Below are 24235 nucleotides of genomic sequence, written 5' to 3'. Positions count from 1 at the left end.
AGTGAAATTGCATGCCCAGGACATGTCAAGCACGACCCTAGAGATATCTTAGTAAGCAAGAAGGATAAAAGCCTGTGTTTATCATTTAATAATACCTCTGTGCTGCTTAGTAATAAAAATTATGGTCAGCCCCAGAAGTTGTACCTAAGAACAAATCAGGTTTTATATTGAGGTATATGACTCACTGATGACACTTTGACTTGGGGGGAAACATGGGGATTTCTGAAGTATATATAAAATAGAATCAATGGTTCTTATAATGGAAGTCCAAAATAAAGTTTTTAAAAATTACCCATATAATTTATGGAAAAACATATCTGAAATTCCTACTTCATTTTTCCAAATAAGTCTGTGGCCAGGGTCTTTCATCCAAATTCCCACAAACTTATTAACTAGTGGCTTGGTATTCTTGTTTATGATGTTTGCAGTGATGTTCCTTGAGTAACATCTCTGGTGTGTCTCTGTGGTTCCCAGGCTCTCCTTAAATGATGAGAGCTGAACCACAAAGAAGGCAATATAATCACTAACCATTTATTGAGGGCCTACCATGTGCAAAGAAATCTGTGGGTCTAAGGCAAACTACAAAGCTGTATGAGTGGAGGCCTCTCTGCCTTTCAGTTCAGGATATCCCAGTCTGTGAGATGGCTAATCAGAACATTCCATAACTTTTGAAGAAGAGTTTGGATGTTGAAGAGCTTCCTACAACTTCAGAACTCCTGATCTGTTTTTACCCTAATTTATATATCAAACAATTTATGCCATTTTTGGATAAGGATCATAAAAACAAACATTAGTCTTCACCAATTTGGTTTAAATGAATGAAAAACAAAAGACCCAAAGGAAAGTATAAATTTGTATTTTATTAAAAGTGTACAATTAAGATCACACTTGTGAGCTAGAAGGAGCCTTAGAAACCAACTAAGATGTAATCTTACACAGAGTTCTTAAAGTTTGCATCTTTAAGACGTGGCCTTCCTTTCATCCTTGCTCTCCCATATTGCACATAGCACCCAAGTTTCTTAGTGTCAGTTTTCACCAGCTGGAAAAGAGAGATAACAACCATGCAATTAGTTGCCAGCTTTATTAACTAATTACTGGAATTGAGGACAAGAAGCCTTTTAGATATCTGCACACCCTAACTTTTCTAGCTTCTACTGAATAAATCATTTAACTGTCAGCTAAATACGGGTGTCGGAAAGTTTACATCATTCATCTTTTTTATGGCACCTCTTAATGAAAGGCTCTGGAGATTAAAACTCTTGACAATTTTCGTGAAATTAAAAAGGAAAGCTGACCTAATGACGGGATAAAAGATGAATATGAGAACTTTTAAGTAGCAATGGGATCTTACAGAGTAGCCTATTTAAAACAGTGCCAATCTGAACACTTAGATTAAGTTCCTGAAAAATGACAGAAATAAGAATTTTGTCAGAAGCAATGCCTTTTTATTAAACGAATGATTATTTTGCACTTACTAACAACCAAGCACTTGTTTGTTTCAGGTAACTAAGAGGCAGGTACTATTATTATTGCCACTTTCAGATGAAGAAACTGAGGTACAGGGAAAATTAAACAGACTAAGGTGTGACAGCTGCTAAGTATGTAGTTAAGCCAGAAACGAAGCCTGAAGCCTTCTGACTGCAGAGACAAATCTCTTGGTTACTACTCTGTTGACCGCACACGTGGTCCCAGACGTCCCTTGACCTGTCCATTGGACAGCAGCTTAAGTCTGTCGCGTTCCTGCAGTACCTGCAAGGTCTCCAGTGCGCCCCAGGCCCCGTCTGTCTTGCCCTCAGCGTCCAGGGGTCAGAGCCCAGAGCCCGGGTTCGTGGCTGACACTGGGGTGAAACTGGACGCGCGCCCCCGCGGGCGGCGGGAACACGGAGCTCCGTGTCCCCGGTAAGGGGCTCCTGGCCGCGCCAAGATGGCGGCGACGGCTGGCAGCAGCCCGTGAGGCGGGCGGGGTCGGCGGCGCGGAGGCGGGGTCCCGGCCGGCCGCCCTGGGAGGCGGGGGCCGTTTCCATAGCGTCGGCAGGAGGTGTCGCGCCGGGGAACTTCCTGGTTCCCGGGCTCGGCTTCGCCGGGATCCTCTTGGAAGGGAAACAATGGGGCGGAGGGCACTGCGGTAGCCGCCGCCGCGCCCGGACCTGCTCGGCCGCCGGGACCCCCAGCCCTCAGCCCTCCGCTGCCTCCGCTGGGACCGTCCGGAGGTAACTTCATTTTCTCCTCTCCCACCGCCAGTGGCCGGCGGCGGCGTCCCTGCGGGTTTCCTCCAGGGCAGGGACTCCGACTTGGCCCCGGGGAGGCGGACGCCGCCATTCCCAGACCCGGGGGAGGTGGACGGAGCTGCGGCTGCTCCCTCAGCGCTCGCGCGGGGCAGGCTCCGGAAACGTGTGTGGGGCCGTCCTTGTCCCCACTCTGGAACCGTGATTGTGGGGTCCTGCGGGTGTGATTGACAGGTTGGCGGGCGCCCGGGCGCAGGGGGTGTGCGGGGGGTGTGTGCCGGGAACCGTGCGGGGACGTCTGCTGGCGGGTGACCGGGGCTCGTGCACCGGGCCGGGTCGAGCTCGTCCTGTGGGAGAGGAGACCCACTGTCCCTCTCACCCTCAGAGCAAGTTTCGGCTCCCGCGGGGACGTGTCTCCCTGGCAAGTTTCACTTGCGTCCTCCAGAGTCCAAGTGGGCAGGACTGAGGCAAACTTTGTGCTTTTAAATTGGTGCTTTCGTGCTGCGGAACTTGGTTACGACTAGGCACGGGAGGATGGGGTGAAGGAGGGATTCGGAGAGCCTGGGAATCTGTGCGTCTTTGCAAAGTTTGCAGAATACTGTAGTTTGGAGCTAACAGCCTTGTGACGATGTGGCATATCTAATGCGTGAGAATGGTATTTTAATGCCAGAAAATGTGAGGAGTCGGGGAACATTTCTGTAAGGTGAAGATTGAACTCTCTGCTTCCCCCCTCCCATTTAAACCCACAGATGCTTGGTAGTCCGTAGATTTTTAACAGGAGTTGAATGACTCCCTTATGCGGCTGGGAAAGATTTTTGAATTGGCAATATCCAGTCATTGGAACTAATGTGACACAAATGGAAAAGAAAACTGAGGACACGGTCTTGAATGTTTCGTTTGCTGGAAGAAAGTGGTTTCAATCCTATATTAATTCACTTATAAAGAAAATTAAGTCGTTGGGTTAGATACTTAATATTTTATGACTTAGAAAAGTTCGACAGAGCTTTGAAAGATTATCTTGGTCAACTTCCTCATATATTGAATCTCTGGGAAGTTCTGTTAGCGGGAAATCAGGGTACTTTTTTATTTTCTGAAGTCACCTTAATGAGAATTAAAATTAGCCAGCATCAAATAAACAGTGGATTATTTGCTTTTATTTCTAACTCCATCAGACCCTACATTAAGGAAAACGTTACTGATTTTGCTGTTTTTGTATAATGAAGTTTATAAATATAGTTATTACTTAAAATGGGTGTTAATCCTATGTTGTGGTCTACACAGGCAGTTGAAATATGTCAAAAGAAAAAGAATTATACTAATAAAAGTGGAAATTAGTTTTAAAGGAAAAACACAGTCTTAATTTCAAATACAGGTATCCTAAATTAATAGAAATTCCTTTGCTTACTATGTATTTAAAGAATTGAGTTGTCACAAAAGCATTCAAAGAAGCATCGTGTGCTAAACATTATGTCTTGGTGCCTGCTTACTGTTTTTCACTGGGACAGTTGCCATTGGTTTAAGAAGTAGAAGTGATAGCTTTGGCTCCATCTGTTAGTGGATTGGTCATCCTTAGCATTACTGGGGACCAAGAAGACTCTTCCTGGCAGGCATTTGGATCCAGACTGGGCTGGGCCTTCAGTGCCAAGCAAAGGTTGCACTGCTAGGTCTTTGCCACCATGTGCTCATTTATCTCAAGTTACTGTTATGTTTTGTAGCCTGTGAAAATGGGTGAAAAAGAGGCCAGTGAATTCAAGCTAGGGGCAAATTGAAAACAGAACTACTTTGGTTACAAAGTGCTAGGAATGAAAGGACAGTTTGAGGCTGGCAAAAGACTCAGCAACAATTCTAAAACTTTGGGAATTGCTACTTCAGGTAGAGAGAAAGAGGTAAGTGATTACATTCTGTGGTTTATGTTTGCAGTTTCACTTGAACCATTCTTGTTTTTAGTGCAGTGGTATTGTTATAAATACTCAGACCATTTATTACCAGAAAGTTATCATTTGTCCCTTCAGTGTGATATTTGGAAGGCATATCACATTCTTTGATGTGACTTACTTGTATTTAGAGACATATTTCCCAATATCTCAATTTTTACAGTGGGCGTTGATACAAAGATACAACTTAGAAAGAATTCTGCCTTCTAGCACACTTCACTATAATATGTGAGACTAGAGCATGGAAATTAGAGGTACAAATATTGGCTTCTCAACTGGTCTGTGCCATTTCCAGGCTATATAACTTCATGCAAATAACTTACATTTTAAAGCTTATTTTTTCTAATATGGGGGGGAATCATAAATTGAAGTTTGTTTATTCAACAGATATTTCTTGAGTGTCTTCTGTGTACCTGTGTTAGGTACCTTGTTTTCAGCAACGGGGTGCATAAGTCTTTTGAAATGAAGTACAGGGAGCTCTGAAACATATAACCATAGGGAACTTAACTTGATTTGGAGGTGGCAGTGCAAGCTTTCCTGAAGAAGTGACTTGTAAGACCTGAAGAATGAAGAGGAGGTGGTAGGTAAAAAGGGGAGGTGGGTGGGCGGGATACTTTGGGGATGAGAGAAGAGCATGTAAGCAGTCCCTGAACAGACTGTTGTAAAGGTTAGATAAGAATGCTTTAAATGTTAGATAAGATTAGTTAGTGCCCCATGGCTCAGAAGCAGCCACTGTTAATTGTTACAGAGAAGGCTCTGGGTACCATACTCTAGTTATCTTGTTCCATAGCCATTATAGAAAGGCAGTCAATCTATTGATAGTTGTCTCTAACTGTACTAGACCTGGAAATAACTCTGCACAAGTTGGTGTCTACTGTTATAACTCTAGCACCATTAGTTAATTTCTACATCCATAAAACTGGGATGAAGTGTTAATAAAAGATTCTTTGATTTCTTTATAGTGACACTATCATCTGATGTCAGTATAGTATTTTTAATTTAACTTTGATGGCATTTTCCCTTAGAAGAGCTTAGACTACCTTATTTAAAATGTCCACTCACAAAATAGTACCAATCTACCTTAAAACAAAAAATTAATAAGTGGCAGATAGTTTCATTTGCTTTTAGGGAGATTCAGAGTGACTGGAGTTTTATATCATGCTTGCTTAAGTGTTGTTGGCTCTAAAGATGATAATTATTCTTTGATTGAGGTACACATTGCACCTGGGTCTTGCTGACATTGATGAGTGTAGAAAAGATGGTAATTTTTTTTATTTTTATTTTTTATTTTTTGTATTTTTCTGAAGCTGGAAACGGGGAGAGACAGTCAGACAGACTCCCGCATACGCCTGACCGGGATCCACCCGGCACGCCCACCAGGGGCAACGCTCTGCCCACCAGAAGGCGATGCTATGCCCCTCCGGGGTGTCGCTCTGCCACGACCAGAGCCACTCTAGCACCTGGGGCAGAGGCCAAGGAGCCATCCCCAGCGCCCGGGCCATCTTTGCTCCAATGGAGCCTTGGCTGCGGGAGGGGAAGAGAGAGACAGAGAGGAAGGAGGGGGGGGGGGTTGTGGAGAAGCAAATGGGCGCTTCTCCTATGTGCCCTGGCCAGGAATCGAACCCGGGTCCCCTGCATGCCAGGCCGACGCTCTACCACTGAGCCAACCGGCCAGGGCAAGATGGTAATTTTATTGTGGAATTTTCCTTTTACTGAATTAGCAAGTGAATTAAAAATATTAAGAGTAGCCCTGGCCGGTTGGCTCAGTGGTAGAGCGTCGGTCTGGTGTGCAGGAGTCCCGGGTTCGATTCCCGGCCAGGGCACACAGGAGAAGCGCCCATCTGCTTCTCCACCTCTCTCCCTCTCCTTCCTCTCTGTCTCTCTCTTCCCCTCTCGCAGCCAAGGCTCCATTGGAGCAGAGTTGGCCTGGGCGCTGGGGATGGCTCTATGGCCTCAGCCTCAGGCACAAGAATGGCTCTGGTTGCAACAGAGTGACGCCCCAAGATGGGCAGAGCAACGCCCCCTTGTGGGCATACTGGGTGGATCCCGGTCAGGTACATGCTGGAATCTGTCTGACTGCCTCCCCATTTCCAACTTCAGAAAAATACAAAAAAAAAAAAAAAAATTAAGAGTAATGTTTTTCATGAAATAAATGAAAGGGTATCATTTTAAACTTCTTAATGTATGAATTTCAATTAGTAATGTTGTAGAGACTAGTAAAGGCAAATTAATATTTTATTATGGAATTAATCCAGTATTTATAAGTCAGTTAGTTCTCTAGGCTTTTTTGTTCCTGTGTCTTTTTGTTTGAATTTTGGACATTTTAATGCTCATTAGCCTACCTATGGTAAGATAAGATAAGGTAAAATAAGATTTTGAAAAGTAAGTCACAGTGGAAAAATTTGAATAGATGCAGAGTTTGAAATTTATAAAGGTTAGGTATGTGTGTGTCGGCTAGCTATTTCTGTGTGTATTGCCAGTGCTTGTTATAAAAATTAATGAGGTGGCATACAATGACTTAACATTAATGTTTAAACAACTAAAAAAATATATTTGTCTCACTGGTTCCATGTTCTTTTTTTCTCTTTCTAGCTTTGTTTTGGGTTGATAAAAAAGATAATTATTCCATTTTCTCCTTTTTTATTAACATGGGATTATATCTTCTAGTCTTTTAGTGCTTGCCCAAGAAATTCTAATATGTAGCCTGACCTGTGCTGGCGCAGTGAATGAAGTATAGATCTGGAACGCTGAGGTGATCAGTTTGAAGCCCTGGGCTTGCCTGGTCAAGGCACATGCGAGAGGCAACTGCTGCGAGTTGATGCTTCCTGCTCCTCTTTCAGTCTCTCTCTCTCTCTCTCTCTCTCTCTCTCTGTAAAAGAAATCAATAAATAAAATCTTTAATAATAATAAAAAATAAATTCTGATATGTATTCTTGACTTATCAAAGTGCAATATTAGTTGAAATTTTCACCCTTTTTCCAGATAATGCAAGGCCTTTAAAAACATTAAAGCCAATTTCCTTCTGTTACCTATTTCATTGTTACCATGTTTTTAAGTGCGTATATATAAATAAATAAATTTATTTATTTTTTTGGTTTATGCTGGTATTATTCAAATAGACTTACTGTGTTTTCTTTTTTTAAAATTTCTTCTTACATTACTGAATAGAATAATTTTTCTTTTTGCCTGAGGAATACCCTTAATATTTCATTTGGAATAGTTTTCCTTTTGCCTGAGGAAAACCTTTAGTATTTTCTTTAAAGTGAATTAGTATTGACAAATTTTCAAACTTTTTCTTTGAGAATGTTTTTAGTTCACCTACATTCTTTTTTTTTTTTCTTTACAGAGACAGAGAGAGAGAGTCAGAGAGAGGGATAGACAGGGACAGACAGGAACGGAGAGATGAGAAGCATCAATCATTAGTTTTTCATTGCGCATTGCGACACCTTAGTTCATTGATTGCTTTCTCATATGTACCTTGACTGCGGGCCTTCAGCAGACTGCGTAACCCCTTGCTTGAGCCAGCGACCTGGGTCCAAGCTGGTGAGCTTTTGCTCAAACCAGATGAGCCCGCGCTCAAGCTGGTGACCTCGGGGTTTCAAACCTGGGTCCTTGGCATCCCAGGTTGACGCTCTATTCACTGCGCCACCGCCTGGTCAGGCTAGTTCACCTACATTCTTGAAAGGTACAATTTTCTAGGTATAGAATTCTAGATTTTACATATATATATATATATATATGCACATACAAATATTTATATGTTAGATTTTGGAGATTATTCTAAAGTTTTTGTCTGTTTCTATTGATAAGTCAGCTGCGGTTGATTGCTTTTTTGTTCATAATCTGTTTCTTACTGTATTAAAGTTTGTCTTTTGATTTCAGATGATTTTTTCTTTTTTCTTTCTTAGTGTACATACCTTTTGATGTTGTGACTTGATACATTTCGTCACTTTTGTATAGTTCTCAACCATCATCTCTTCAAATATTGCTTCTTCCCTATCCTCTAGCTCAGTGGTCCCCAACCTTTTTTGGGCCACGGACTGGTTTAATGTCAGAAAATATTTTCGCGGACCGGCCTTTAGGGTGGGACGGATAAATGTATCATGTGACCAAGACAAGCGTCAAGAGTGAGTCTTAGGCAGATGTAACAGAGGGAATCTGATCATTTTAAAAAAATAAAATATCGTTCAGCTTAAATATAAATAAAATGGAAATAATGTAAGTTATTTATTCTTTCTCTGCTGACTAGTACTGGTCCGTGGCCCGGGGGTTGGGGACCACTGCTCTAGCTTACTCCTTCTGGGATGTCATTTATGTATATGGTTGGATCTCACTGAATCCTCTGTGTGTTTCACTTGTCTTCTATATTTTCCATTCTTTTGTTTCTTTTTTGTTCTGGATTATTTTCTTCTGGTCTGTCTTTCAGTTTACTAAATTCATTCTCATCTTTGTCTAATCTGCTCTTACATGTATTTTCTGGTTCCTTGATTTTGGTTATTGTATTTTTCTAAATGCAGTATTTTCCATTTGATTTTTAAAAAATCTGCTGTGCTGCTTTAATAATTTCTAACTCCCTTTCAAAATTTCAAGCTTTGCACATATCTCTTTGGACAGAGTAAGCATGGTAACTCTATTCCTGAGGCTTACAGTTTTTTTTTCCTGTGGTCTGTTATTTCTTGAGGCTCTGATTGTGTACTGTTTATTGTATTTGAAAAAGTATTTCTCGAAGCAGTTATAGATTTAGGTAAAGATTTTTTCATTGCTTTTGCCATGTACTTAGGACTACCTTCATCCAAACTGTGGTTTTGTTTTGGAAAGTCTGTATAAGGGGCTGGTTTAGTTTACTTCTAGGGTATCCCTTCTAGAATTCAGTTTTTCGAGGTCTTATCTGAAAGCAAAGGGTAGTTCCTACGGTGGATATTGTACTGTGCTATTTTGTCTTAGCCTGCAAGTTTGCCTAAGTGCAATGTAGCCTCTCAGGTGTTCCTTTTGATTAGACAACAATTCCAAGAGTAAAATCCCCATTCTGGATTCCTGTTACCTCCTAAACTGTAGCTCATAATTCCTCATTATCTTGTTAGCTTTTTGTCCCCCGACCCTTTAAAATTAAGGTATACTATATGCATAATAATGTGTACTAATCTTAAGTATATATCTTAAAGAATTTTATAAGTGTAATTAAGTGTATAAACCTACCCACTTCAATATATAGGACATTTTTGTCACCCTAGGGGGCTCTGTCATACTCCTTTCCAATCAATACCACCACCTCCCCTGCCTCAGGTAACAATTACTCAATTTCTGTCATCATAGACTGGTTTTGCATTCTCTAGCTCTTATCAGAAAGGTATCACACAATATGTAGTATCTTGTGTCTGGCTTCTTTCATTCAACATTGTATCAGTGAGGTTCAACTATGTTATTGCATGTAGCAGTAGTATTTCTTTTTTATTGCCCTGAACTTGTTCTGATTACTGTGGCACCCAAAAAATTGTCTCACCCCTCAGTGACTTAAATGATGAGAATGTTTATTTTCCTTATAAATCTGCAGTTTGGGCAATCCTCATCTCTGCTTCATTTAGTTTCAAGGAGGGCTGCTTGAAGGCTGAGTCTCATATTGTTTGAAGGTTTGCTCATGTGTCTGGTTGTTGATGACACAGTGCCTAAATGTGGCCCGAGCATGCTCACTACATGGTGGCTGGTTCCAAGTTCAAGCGTCCCATCCACATGTAGTGAGAAGGGGGTAAAGAGCCAATGCGCCAGACAGATGTTATTTTATGACTTGGCCTTGAAGCCTATGCAGTATTACTTTCACTGCAGTCTGTACTTTGAGACAGTCATAAGCCTACCCAGCTTTAAAAAGAAAGGAACTTGATTCTGCTGCCTGTTGGGAGAGGCAGGATTCTGGAAGAGCATGTGAGACTAGATATAATGTAGTGACCATTACTGGAAAATACAATCTGCCATAGTAGCAGCCTAATACATAACTATATCATAAGTTTTTGCCTGTTCTACTCTTAATAGGCATTTGTATTGTTTCCAGTTTTTGGCTATTATAAATTAAGCTATGAATTTATAATAGCCAAAAACTGGAAACAATACAAATATATATAGTGTTAGACATCTATACTCTGTTCTTTTGGATATATTTCTAAGAATGCAATTATTGAATAATAGGAAGAATGTGTGTGTGTGTATAGTTTTAATAGTTACTATCAAACAGTTTTCCAAAGTGGTTGTACCAATTTATACCCTCTGATGTTTTAATAATTTAAAAATGTATTTGTCTAGCTCTTTGTTGTCTGTAATAGATTGATCTGTATTAATACTGGATCTGTTTGTCTTTTTTGGAACTGCACATCCCTTATCTTGTTTTTTTATGTAACTTTTCATGTGTTTGTGTTTTACTTTTCCAATTAGATGCTTAGTCATTGGAACATAGGGACCAGGTAGAAGAGTCTGATAGTGAAGTAATAGACTAATTTTTCAGGCAGCATTTTAGAGTATGTAATCAAATTACTGCTAAGAGTAGCTACCATTAGCAGACTATATTAAGTGCTTAAGAGAACATTTTTAAAAAAATTGTTTTTTGGGGTGATTAAGTGCCATTGCTCATAAGTTTATGTCATACTTTATTTTTGACCCAACTTTTTATAACCACTTTGTATTCTAAGCTCCTTCCTCAGACTTGCTTGGGAAATATTTTTCTATTACAAAAAGTTTTCCTCCAAAATTGATGATTTGCTATCACTGAGGATTGCCAAAAGAATGTCATCTAGGTTCTTCCCTCAAACTTAGGGTTACCTTTGATTGTTTCACTGTTAATAGTCATTTTGACCTTCTTCCAAGTGTCATTTGAATTTGGCCTACTTAAAAAAAAAAACATAGCTAACATTTTAGACTAGTTTGTTTCAGTTCATGCCTGGCTATGATTGATTGATCCTGTTTATAATGCTAAGGAAGTTAGAATCTTTCTTAGTTACCTAGTAAATTAAAATAAGTTTTTAGGTCATAAATTTTAGAGTGCTAGGAATAGAACTTAAAAATTGTGTTACAACTCCTTTATTTTATACAATAAGACAAAAAATGGATCAGTACTAATGCATATGTCAAATATATAAGATATTTAGTTTACTAAAGCATTTTTTCATGTGTAATCCTTGAAAATTTTGAGTGGTAGGTAGATTTGAAATTTTAATTTTAGTTATACAGATGAAAAAACTGAGGGTCAGAGAAGTGATGCGACTTGATCTGAATTTTTAGAGCTGGTTAATGGCACAGTTGGACCATTTGTATCTTGGACTTCTTATATATTGAGTGATTTTTTTTTAACAAGGCCTATAGTCTGTCATCAACTTGCTGAATTCTAAGGTTATTGACATCCTATATGAATTTTCCTCTCTTCAACTGTATATATGCATTTTTTTGGCCCATAACTTTCCTCGTTTTCATTGACCATGAGTCCTTAGCATGAGCTGCAACTCTTGATATCCGTCTCACTTTTTTTTCCCTTGGTACTTTTCTTCTGAATGTGTTCTGTTAGTACAGAATGGCTAGGATTAGGTTTCTCTTAATTGTTGTATCTCAAGGCCCTTGAGAAGTTTTTGCAGTATTGTATGGCTGAATTAGTACTTACTGAATGGGTGGATAGGTACATCTTGTGTTTAGAATCTAACTAGAGGTAAATTTCTTGAAGATAGAGCCTAGAATCAGGTCTTTATATTTTTCATGTTGTCTACTATGGTGCATATTATTATAGGTGGCAGTCTGGAATTTTTGACTGATTTTTAAAAGGATGCCAAGTTCCTGAAAATCAGAGATATTGTATCTTTCACTTCAGCTTTTATCTGTAGAGCTCAGGTATTATGCATAGTTCTGATAGGATGTATAGAGAATTAGGCAAATATAACATGTAAACAAATTATAAGCCACTTTTGAAAGACCCGTCTCTGTAACTGAGATAAGTAAGGAAGCTTGGAAAAGACATTTGTTTTCCTAAATACTTAGAAGCTGACATGTTGACCAGTGTAAAGCTACTAGAATTTGATAAATCCTTCTGGAAAGCTAACTTGAATTCCACCTGTAGATGGGGAAATTAGACTTTATTCTTATCTGATGCTTCATTAACATATACATGTAAACAAACCAAGGAAACCAAACGTTTCTCATTTGCCCATCTCCTTCTCTGATCTCATTAGCAGGAAGTACTTTGTTGATTTAGTGAATAAACAAACCTCCTTTCACTCTAGCAATGATAGATTTGCTTTACTTCTCATGAGCTGGGAAAATACTTAAAGCTGTGGGAGTTTAGCATTGTGTTTCAGAGGGTATAAATCACAGAAAAAGCAATTTTTTAAATAGAAAGTTCAAGAATTGTGAAAGTACAATGGTGAGACTTTCTGTGTCAGTAAATAATGACCTTAATATTAAATAAAGTTATTTCTTTATCTGGAATGAGAGTATATTACCTGGGAATATGCCCTGACATATATATTTGAGCTAATAAGCTATGAATCTGAATTAAGAATGAAGGTACTAGAATTACTATGATGTAAGTTTCATGGGGACAGGGTTTTTGTTTTGATCATTGTTGTGTCTTTAGAGCCTAGAACACTGCCTGATTCATAATAGTTAACTAATATTTATTGAATGAATAGTAAATTTGTATATTACCTGTCTCTTAAATTTAAAAACTGAACATTAATCATTTAAGTATTGGTTTATAAGTCTTTGGGGAAATAAACTTAAATTGGTCAAGGCATCATTTCTGATTATATCTTGCTGATTGTGCGAAATTGCATAAAGCACACTGCAGAGCATTCATTCATCATTAAGTTTCTTTGTGATATTTGAAAATGATGCATCATAGTCTGTTGTGTAAATTAATAACATTTCATTTAATCAATTCCTTGTTTTTGGATATTTAAGTTGGTTATAATTTTTTTGCTATCACAAATAATGCTTCTATAAAGGGAATTTTCTTAAACTTTTTCTTGGGATGGCAATTCAACAAATAGCAATTTAGCAAAATAGATTCTAGGATTTTCTACTAGAAAACGAACTGGTATTACACAACTGTGAAGGTGAGATTAGAAACTTCAGTGATGAGACAGCTGAGATCAGACATCACTAATGGTACAACTTGGTGGTCAGCTGGTTCTACATGTGGACAATGGATAGTCTTTCACAGAAAAGCTGTCTTGCAATTTGTAGTGGAACTGGCTATCACTTGTATTTGTCTTGAACTTTTAAAGAGTAAATGAGTCACTACAACTGTTTCTCCTTCTTAATTATGGCTTAAAAGATTATAAAAGTGTATTTAACTCCTTTATGACATTTACATATATTATGTTATTTTTATTTATAGTCAGTTTATTTCTGAATTTTGTTGGAAAATTTTGTTTTTTCACATTAAAATATAAAATATTGCATTTATACAAAAGACTATATTTGCTGTGTTTTATAAGGTCTAATATAATGATGTTCATACTATCCTCTCCCTCAGCTTAAGTGATAGAACATTACCAGTACTTCTTGGATCACATCTCCCCACTACTCCTCCATCTTTTTGCTACCCTGAGGAAACTGCCAGCCTCAATTCTGGGGTCTAGTATTCTCTTGCTTTTCTTTTTCTTTTTTTTCTTCTGTGAGACAGAGAAAGACAGACAGACAGACAGGAAAAGACAGACAAGAAAGGAGAGAGATGAGAATCATCAATTCTTAGTTGCAGTACCTTAGTTGTTCATTGACTGCCTTTTCATATGTATCTTGACGGGGGGTGGGAGGCTCTAGCCGAGTCAGTGACCCCTTGCTCAAGCCAGCAACCTTGGGCTTAAGCCAGAAAGCTTGGACTTCAAGCCAGTGACCTTTGGGCTCAAGTCAGTGACCATGGGGTCATGTCTATGATCCCATGCTCAAGCTGGCAACCCTGTGCTCAAGCAAGCAACCCTGCGGTCAACCTGGCAACCTCAGGGTTTTGAACCTGGGTCCTCTATGTCCCAGGCTGACACTCTATCTACTGCGCCACTTCCTGGTCAAGCTTCTCTTGCTTTTCTTTATATTATGTAGATATTTTCCCTAAAGAACATATTGTTAATTTCACATATTTTGGAACTTGATACAGATGGCATTATTATATATATACACATATGTATGTGTGTGTGTGTATATATATGTATACAGTAAATGTTCACAAATTTTTTTTTTTTTTTTTCATTTTTCTGAAGCTGGAAACAGGGAGAGACAGTCAGACAGACTCCCGCATGCGCCCGACCGGGATCCACCCGGCACGCCCACCATGGGGCGATGCTCTGCCCACCAGGGGGCGATGCTCTGCCCATCTTGGGCGTCGCCATGTTGCGACCAGAGCCACTCTAGCGCCTGAGGCAGAGGCCACAGAGCCATCCCCAGCGCCCGGGCCATCTTTGCTCCAATGGAGCCTTGGCTGCGGGAGGGGAAGAGAGAGACAGAGAGGAAAGCGCAGCGGAGGGGTGGAGAAGCAAATGGGCGCTTCTCCTGTGTGCCCTGGCCGGGAATTGAACCCGGGTCCTCCGCACGCTAGGCCGACGCTCTACCGCTGAGCCAACCGGCCAGGGCCACAAATTTAGTAAGTAAAATATTTTAGTAAAATTAAAACTCATTGGCCTGTGGCAGTGCAGTGGATAAATCATCAACCTGGAATGTGGAGGTCGCCAGTTCAAAACCCTGGGCTTGCCCAGTCAAAGCACATACAAACAATCAATGAACAACTAAAGTGAAGTAACTGTGAGTTGATACTTCTCACTCCACCCCCTCCCTGCTCTCCTCTCTCTGTAAAATCAATAAATAAACTCTTTAAAAAAACCTCACAAATTTATTTGCGTTTAAAGTTAACATATTTATCCTCTGCATTAGTCATCATTTACTATGTAACAAACAACTGCTAAATTTCAGTAGTGTACCACAATTAGCATTTAAATCTAGCTCACGGGTTTGGCAGTCTTTGCTGGGTTCGTCTGGGGTTGGCTGGGTTTGGCCATAAGCTGTGGGTTGGGTGCAGTTATATGCCAAGTATCTATGTCAGGGGTCCCCAAACTTTTTACACAGGGGGCCAGTTCACTGTCCCTCAGACCATTGGAGGGCCAGACTATAAAAAAACTATGAACAAATCCTTATGCACACTGCACATATCTTATTTTAAAGTAAGAAAACAAAATGGGAACAAATACAATATTTAAAATAAAGAACAAGTAAATATAAATCAACAAGCTGACCAGTATTTCAATGGGAACTATGCTCCTGTCACTGACTACCAATGAAAGAGGTACCCCTTCCGGAAGTGCAGCGGGGGCCAGATAAATGGGCTCAGGGGGCCGCATGTGGCCCGTGGGCCATAGTTTGGGAACCCCTGATCTATATATTCTGTGACAAGCAGGCACCTGGGGTAAAGTGGAGGACAGCAAGAGAACACAGACAAGCTGAATGCTGTTAAAGCCTTCAATTAGAACCGGTACAGTGTTGGTTCTGCCCACTTTCCAACACATCACATGGTCAAGATTTCAAATCCATGAAATGGCCCCCAGGGAAGCCATGCCAAAGACAATGAGTGAAAGAAGACATATAGACAGAATCTAGTGTTTACCACATTTTTTTCCTGAATAACAGCATAAGAAACTTGAAATATTTCCATACCTATCACCTCCCTATCTTTTTTTTTTTTTTGAGAGAGTGAGAAAAGGAAGAGTATGCAATGAGAAGTATCAACTCGTAGTTTCTTCACTTTAGTTGTTCATTGACTGCTTCTTGTAGGTGCCTTGATCAAGGGGCTCAAGCAGAGCGAGTGACTCCCAAGGCAGCGACCTTTGGACTCAAGCTGGTGAGCCTGCACTCAAGGCTATGAGTCCACACTCAAGCCAGTGACCTTGGGGTTTCTTTTTTTTTTTTTTTTTTTTTTTTTCCATTTTTCTGAAGCTGGAAACAGGGAGAGACAGTCAGACAGACTCCCGCATGCGCCCGACCGGGATCCACCCGGCACGCCCACCATGGGGCGATGCTCTGCCCATCCTGGGCGTCACCATGTTGCGACCAGAGCCACTCTAGCGCCTGAGGCAGAGGCCACAGAGCCATCCCCAGCGCCCGGGCCATCTTTGCTCCAATGGAGCCTTGGCTGCGGGAGGGGAAGAGAGAGACAGAGAGGAAAGCGCGGCGGAGGGGTGGAGAAGCAAATGGGCGCTTCTCCTGTGTGCCCTGGCCGGGAATCGAACCCGGGTCCTCCGCACGCTAGGCCGACGCTCTACCGCTGAGCCAACCGTCCAGGGCGACCTTGGGGTTTCTAACTGGGGCCCTCAGTGTCCCAAGTTGATGCTGTATCCACTGATGCTCTATCTACCAGTCAGATTACATGCTTTTCTTGTCCAGTATTAGGTGGTGTTTGTGTTGTTTTGTAACTCCTAATTTTATACCTCTAATATTTGTTTGCATTTATTCATCTTTACAATTTTCTTTTTAAAATTTTATTTTTCAGTTGCAGTCTTTTTTGTTTTGATGGTTTCCTTTGCTGTATGAAAACTTTTTAGGTTCATGTAGTCCTATTTCTTTATCTTCTTTCTTGTTTTCCTTGCCCAGGGATATATATCAGAAAGAATATTGCTAAAAGAAATGTCAGAGAATTTACTGCATATGTTTTCTTCTAACAATTTTATGGTTTTGAATCTTACATTTAGGTCTTTAATCCATTTTGAGTTTATTCTGTGTGTGGAGTAAGATGATGGTCTAGTTTCATTTTTTTGTATGTATCTGCCCAATTTTCCCAGCACCATTTATTGAATAGACTTTCTTTACCTCATGGTATATTTTGCCTCCTTTGGCATATATTAAGTGACCCATAGACCCATATAGGCATGGGTTTACTTCTGGGATCTTTGTTCTATTCCATTGACTGTATGTCTGCTTTTATGACAGTAACATGCTATTTTGATTAATTGCTGGAACCTTATAGTTTGATATCAGGTAGCATGCTTCCTCCAACTTTTTTCTTCTTTCTCAAGATTGCTGTGGATATTCAGGGTCTTTTGTGGTTCCATATAAATTTTAGGATTATTTGTTCTAATTCTGTGAAATATACTATTGGTATTTTGATAAGAACTGCATTGAATCTATAGATTGCTTTGGAGAGTATGGACATTTAAAAAATGTTAATTCTTATTTTTTATTTTATTTTTTTTGTATTTTTCCAAAGTGAGAAGCTGGGAGAGGCAGACAGAATCTGCATGCACCCAACTGAATTCCACCCGACATGCCCACCAGGGGGTGATGCTAGGCCCCTCTGGGGCGTAGCTCTGCTGCAATTGTAGCCATTCTAGCGCCTGAGGCAGAGGCCATAGAGCCATCCTCAGCGCCTGGGCCAACTTTGCTCCACTGGAGTCTTGGCTGTGGGAGGGGAACAGAGAGATAGAAAGGAGAGGGGGAAGGGTGGAGAAGCACCCTTCTCCTGTGTGCCCTGGCCGGGAATCAAACCTGGGACTTCCACATGCCGGGCCGACACTCTATCACGGAGCCAACCGGCCAGGGCCAATTCTTCTTATTCTTGAACACATATATGCTCCAATTTATTTGTATCTTCTTCAGTTTCTTTCTTCAGTGTCTGAGAAAGAATTTTCTGAGTACAGGTGTTTACCTCCTTGTTTAAATTTATTCCTAGGTATTTTATTTTATTTTTTGATGCAATTCTAAATGTTTTTTTTTTTTATAGTTAAAAATAATTTTTTGATAGTTCATTATTGGTGTATAAAAATGCAACCAATTTCTGGAGATTTATTTTGTATTCTGCTACTTTACTGAGTTCATTTATTAGTTTTATCATGTCACAAAAATAATGACAGTTTTACTTCTTTCTTGCCAATTTGAAAGCCTTTTATTCTTCTTCTTGTCTGATTTCGGTGGCTAGGACTTCTAATATTATGTTGAATAAGAGTAGTGAAAGTGAACATCCCTGTTTTGGTCTTGATCTTAAGGAAGATACTTTTAGCTTTTCCCCATTGAGTATATTAGCTGCAGGTTTGTCATATGTCGGGAGCCGATCCACAACTGCTGGCTGACAAGGTCACAGCAGAAGAAGACCCACAACTGCTGGCTGACAAGGTCACAGCAGAAGAAGATCAAAAACTGCTGATTGACAAAGTCACAGCAGAGAAGACCAATGGCTGCGGGGTGACAAAGTCACTGCAGTGAAGACCAATGGCTGCGGGGTGACAAAGTCACCACAAAGGATAGGCACAACGATACTTCCCCCTTTGACTTTTTGAATTAATCTGGCCTTATATTCCCCCTTTTCTGGGTATGTGCTATTAATTATGGCACAGGGATAATAGTACCGTGCTTTCCCTGTAGATTTGTAGTAATTTCTTTGGAAATGAGACAGAGGGTGTGAGTTCCACAGAAAAGCCTGTAAGCCCCTTGAACTGGGCTTATAAGACATAAGAGGTTGGCTATGATATCCCTCGTAAGGGTTAAGTCTGTAGGAGAATTCCTTCTTAATCATGTTAAAAAGAATAGATTGTGACTTGTGAATGGGTAGGAAGCAGTGGCTGTGCACAGAGCACCCTTCAGCCTTCACTTAATATTTTTCCTTTCTAGCCTTTTCATGTGATAAGTAGAGAAACATTCCTTTCTTCTTTGATTTGCAAATAGTGGTATATTCTGAGAAGAATAGAGTCAGAACTTAACTAGTGTTTAAATATAATAAATAAGTAATATTTGATTAGACAATAGTATCTTAGGTAAGGTATAGTAGGATGGCCCATTGTGTGGCCTAGGATGAGAGCGTAGTCAGCAAGAAAAGAATGTTTTACTAAGAGAATTATCTTTTGACTAAAGGCAATTGCTAGGCTTTCTCAATGAGATGTTCTCATGAGATTTAAAAATGTAGGGAAATCCATGGAATGTCTTGTGTTGCTGCTGGGCTATCTTGCAAGTGCACTCTGCATATCTTTGGGTGAAAGCTATTCTTAATGTTATGTTAATTTCTTTAGAGGCAAGCCTTTCAGAATCTTGTGAGAAAAAGTAGGACACTGCATAAACTCAAGGCCATCTACCTGAGCAAGCAGTGGTCCATTGTTAGTCGTCTGCTAAATCTCTCTCTGCCCCTTAACTCACAACAGACTAATACTTTAAAAGCTTTTACTGATGTTGTTATCGCTATTCAAGTTATTTTGAATGATTTGCTACCTGATTTGTGACTCATAGATGTAAATTAACTGTTATCCGGAAACATGCAAACATAGTGAAAACAAAAATAATAACACCATGTGATTGTAACTCGGTGTGCGTGTATAAAAAGGAAGCTATACTAGCATTTGGCAGAGATGCCTGGCAATAAATGCTAACCGGAGAATAAAGAGAAAGAAAAGAATTTGGCTCTCTCACTCCATTTTCGCCGACGCCGTCTCCTCCTGTGGGACCCCTGGATCCCCCCCGGGGCTGGACCCCGGCAGTCATATAAGTCCTTTATACTGTTGAGGAATGTTCTGTCTATTCCCACTTTGCTGAGAGTATTTATTTTTGTAAATGCGTCCTGGATTTTTTGTCAATGCTGTTTTGCAGGATTTTTTAAAATATTTTTTATTTTGTGACAGAGATAGAGTGATAGAGAGAGGGACAGATAGGGACAGAGACAGGAGAGGAGAGAGATGAGAAGCATTAATTCTTTGTTGTGGCTCCTTAGTCTCCTTAGTTGTTCATTGATTGCTTTCTCATATGTGCCTTGACTGGGGAGGCTACAGCAGAGTGAGTGACCCCTTGCTCAAGCCAGTGACCTTGGGCTCAAGCCAGTGCAGTGGTTGGCAAACCACGGCTCGCGAGCCACATGCAGCTCTTTGGCCCTTTGAGTGCAGCTCTTTGGCCAGTTTAGGAGTACCCTAATTAATAACAATGTACCTACCTGTATAGTTTAAGTTTAAAAAATTTGGCTCTCAAAAGAAATTTCAATTGTTGTACTGTTGATATTTGGCTTTGTTGACTAATGAGTTTGCCGACCACTGAACCAGTGACCTTGGGCTTCAAGCCAGTGACCTTTGCGTTCAATCCAGCGACCATGGGATCATGTCTATGATCCCATGCTCATGCTAGCAACCCCACTCTCAGTCTGGTGAGCCTGCACTCAAGCCAGATGAGTCTGCACTCAAGCTGATGACCTTGGAGTTTCTGCATCCTGGATCCTCAGCATCCCAGTCCAACACTCTATCCACTGTACCACCGCCTGGCCAGGCTTTTGCAGCTGTTGATATGATTTTTATCCTTCATTTTGCTTAGGTGATGTACAACATTAATTGATTTGAAAAATGGAACCAATGTTGCATGATGATGGTATATGACCTTTTCAGTGTGTTGTTGAATTCAGTTTATCACAGCCTGTAATTTTTTTTTTGCCGTAATGTCTTTGTCAGGTTTTAGAATTAAGATAATGTTGGCTTCCTAAAATGAGCTTGGGAGCCTTTCTTCCTCTTGACTTTTTTGGAATACTTTGAGAAGGATAGTGTTAGGTTTTTGAACATTTGGTAAAATTCAACTGTGAAGCCATCCAGTCCAGAGCTTTTGTTTGTTGGGAGTTTTTATGATTACTAATTTGATTTTGTTGGTTTTAGTTGGTTTGTTTAGATTTTCTGTTTCTTCTTGATTCAGTCTCGGAGGATTATACATTTCTAGGAATTTACCTGTTTCTTCTAGATTCTCCAATTTGTTAGCATATAATTGTTTTAGCATTTTCTTATAATTTGTGTTTTTAAGGTGTCAGTTGTCACTTCTTTTTCATATCTGATTTTGTTTCATCTTTTATTTTTTTTGATGAATCCACTTAATGGTTTATTAATCTTGTTTATTTTGCAAAGAACCAGCTCTTGGTTTCATTAATCTTTTGTCTTTTGTTTGTTTGTTTTTAGGCTCTATTTTGTTTATTTCTGCTCTTTCTTATTATTTTCTTTCTTATACTCATTTTGGGCTTTGTTTGTTCTATTTCTAGTTCCTTTAGGTGTAAGATTAGGTTGTTCATTTGAAATTTTTCTTGTTTTTTGAAGTAGGCCTGTATTGTTATGAATACTGCTTTTGCTTTATTCCATATATTTTGGATTGTTGTGTTTTCATTTTTATTTGTCCCAAGGTACCTTTTGATATTTTTCTTGTTTTCATTGTTAGCTCACTCATTGTTTAGTAACATGTTATTTAGCCGCCATGTGTTTGTGTGTTTTCAGTATTTTTCTTGTAATTGATTTCTGTTTTCATACCATTGTGGTCAGAAAAGATGCTTGATATGATTTCAGTCTTCTTAAATTTATTGATACTTATTTTGTGGACTAACATGTGGTCTATTATGGAATAGAATTCATGTTTACTTGAAAAGAATGCTATTTTGGGGTAAAATGCTCTGAAAATATTAATTGAGTTTATTTTGTCTAATGTGTCACTTAAGGCTGCTGTTTTTTTAATTGATTTTGTCTGAAACATCTAAACATTCATGTCAGTGGGGGTTTAAAGTCCCCTACTATGACTGTATTATTATTGATCTCTCCCTTGGTCTATCAGTATTTGCTTTATACATTTAGGTGCTCCTATGTTGGATGCATACATGTTTATAAGGATTATATCTTTTTGTTGGGTTGATCCCTTTATTATTATGTAATATCCTCTTTGTCTCTTATTATGGTTTTTGTTTTAAAATCTATTTTGTTTGATATAACTATTGCTATCCTTGCTTATTTTTTTGCTTTCCATGTGCATGAAATATCTTTTTTATTCCTTTATTTTTATTCTGTGTGTGTCTTTGGATCTGAATTAGATCTCTTGTAGACAGCATTTACTGTATATGAATCTTGTTTTCTTATCCATTCACCTAGCCCGTGTTATTTGATTGGAGCATTTAATTCATTTACATGTAAAATGATTATTGAAAGATATGCAGTTGTTGCCATTTTATTTAATTGATTGATTTATTTTACATGGAGATGATTTTTTTTTTATTTTGAAATTAAATTTAATGGGATGACATTGATCAACAAGAGTACATAGGGTTTTGGTTAATATCTCTATAGCCTTGAAGCTGCTTACTATGCTGTGTGACTGCCACCTAAAGTCTAATAATTTTCCGTCACCATGTATTTGTCCCTCTTTTCTCCCCTCTCCCCACACCCCTTTCCCCCAGGTGACCACTTCACTTTTATCTATGTCCATGAGTCTCAGTTTTATATCCCACCTATGTGGGATATATAAGGTCTACCGGAAAGTTCTGTCCGTTTTTGGAATAAAACAAAATACAAATTTTTCTTACCGTCAGTAAACTTTATTAAATAATATAATTGCCATTATTATTAATGATTTCTTGCCAGCGTGAGGGCAATTTGTATATCCCATTTTTGAAAAATGTTTTATCTTGTGATGTGAAAAATTGAACCAGTGCTTGTTTGATACCTTCTTCATATTTTGAATTTTTTGCCCTTCAAAAAATTTTATAAGGACAAAAACAAGTGATAGTCGGAGGGTGCTAAGTCCAGGGAATATGGTGGATGCGACAGACATGCTTCTGTAGCATTTCTTCCTGTTGAAATTCGTAAAAATTACAGTGGCGTAAATGAACTTTATCAGTAGCCATGGGTACACTATAGCTTCTCACATAAGACTAACGTGAATCAACTTTGTTTTAGTTAATTTGCTACGTCAGTATGTATACATTAAGTGATAAAAATAGAGAGGCACACATGCGCCAAATAAACATGTACTTACGTGTCGAAACTTGTAATAGAAACGGACAGAACTTTCCGGTAGACCTTATGTATTTGTCTCTCTTTATTCCCCTCTCCCCAATCCCCCTCCCTGCTGCCATTTTATTATTCAATTTATGTTTTTTTTTTCTTTCTTCTTAAAGAAATCTCTTTAACATGTCTTGTAATACTGATTTGGTGGTGATAAACTTTTTGATAAACTTTTTAGCTTTTTTTTTGTCTGGGAAGCTCTTTATTTTTTCTTCAATTTTAAATGGTAGCCTTGCTGAGTACAGTTGTCTTGGTTGTAGATCCTTGCTTTTCATAACCCTGAATATTTCATGCCAGTCCCTTCTGGCCTGTTTTTGTTGAGAAATTAGCTGACAGTATTATAGAGGTTCCCTTGTAGGCAACTGTCTTTCTTTACCTGCCTTTAAGATTCTCTCTTTTTTTAAACTGCCATTTTAATTATGATGTGTCTTGTTGTGGGCCTGTTTGGGTTCATCTTATTTGGGACTCTGTTCTTCCTCGACTTGTCTTTTTCCTTCATCAGTTTATGGAAGTCTTCAGTCATTATTTATTCAAATAGGTTATCAAGTCCTTGCTCTTTTCTTCTTCTGGTACCCCTATAATGTGAATGTTGTTATACTTGATGTTGTCCAAGAGGTCCCTTAAATGATCCTCATGGGGGCAGATGCAGATTCCCGCATGTGTCCGGACTAGGATCAACCTGACAAGCCCCCTACCAGGCAGTGCTCTGCCCATCTGAGGCTGCTGCACCAGCAACTTTAGCACTGAACATGGAACCATCCTCAGCACCTGGGATGCTCAAACCAAGCCATGTTTGCAGGAGGGGAGGAGAGAGAGAGAGAGAGAGAGAGAGAGAGAGAAAGATGGAGAAGGGGTGGAAAAGTAGATGGTTGCTTTTTCTGTGTGCCCTGACCAGGAATCAAACCCCTTTTTTTTTTCATTTGGGGATTTTTTTATCCCCAATTTGGTGCCTGTTTTTTTTTTTTGTTTGTTTGTTTGTTTTAAATTAGGTAGAGAAGGTTTTTCTCCCAATCTATGTTAGGTACACTTCTATAGTAGGTGTCCTTTGGGGCCCAGTTGAACAGTCTCCCTGATCACTTGAGCCAGGTGTTCTAAGAGTGGCTTCTTTTTGTGTGTTACGTGTTCCCTCCTGTTGTAGTTGAGCCGTGATTGCTGTTGGCATGCCTTCGGGTGGGGTTGACCTTCAGGCTGGCTGGCAGTGAGAAATGGCCTTAACCATAGTATATGAGGCTGACTCTACAAAGTGGAATTCTCCCTAGCCTGTTGTGACCTCCCTTTGGGTGTGCTGCTTATGTAGCTA

General features: G+C 39.5%; 1 protein-coding gene across 2 annotated transcripts in view; it reads left to right on the top strand.

Annotated features, from left to right (window-relative positions):
• Window positions 1–2024: 2024 nt before the first annotated feature.
• USP6NL (USP6 N-terminal like) overlaps window positions 2025–24235 on the top strand; it is a 245819-nt gene continuing 223608 nt past the window's right edge. Inside the window, exon 1 of one of the 2 annotated variants that reach the window (XM_066385003.1) lies at window positions 2025–2210. The gene's annotated coding sequence lies outside the window, so the exon portion shown is untranslated. Of the gene's footprint in view, window positions 2211–2424; window positions 2460–24235 lie in introns of those variants that run through there. The other variant, XM_066385004.1, reaches the window with a different exon arrangement.

This window comes from Saccopteryx leptura, chromosome 5, assembly GCF_036850995.1.
Source record: "Saccopteryx leptura isolate mSacLep1 chromosome 5, mSacLep1_pri_phased_curated, whole genome shotgun sequence".
NCBI lineage: Eukaryota > Metazoa > Chordata > Mammalia > Chiroptera > Emballonuridae > Saccopteryx > Saccopteryx leptura.
This window is presented reverse-complemented; position numbering and strand designations above follow the sequence as displayed.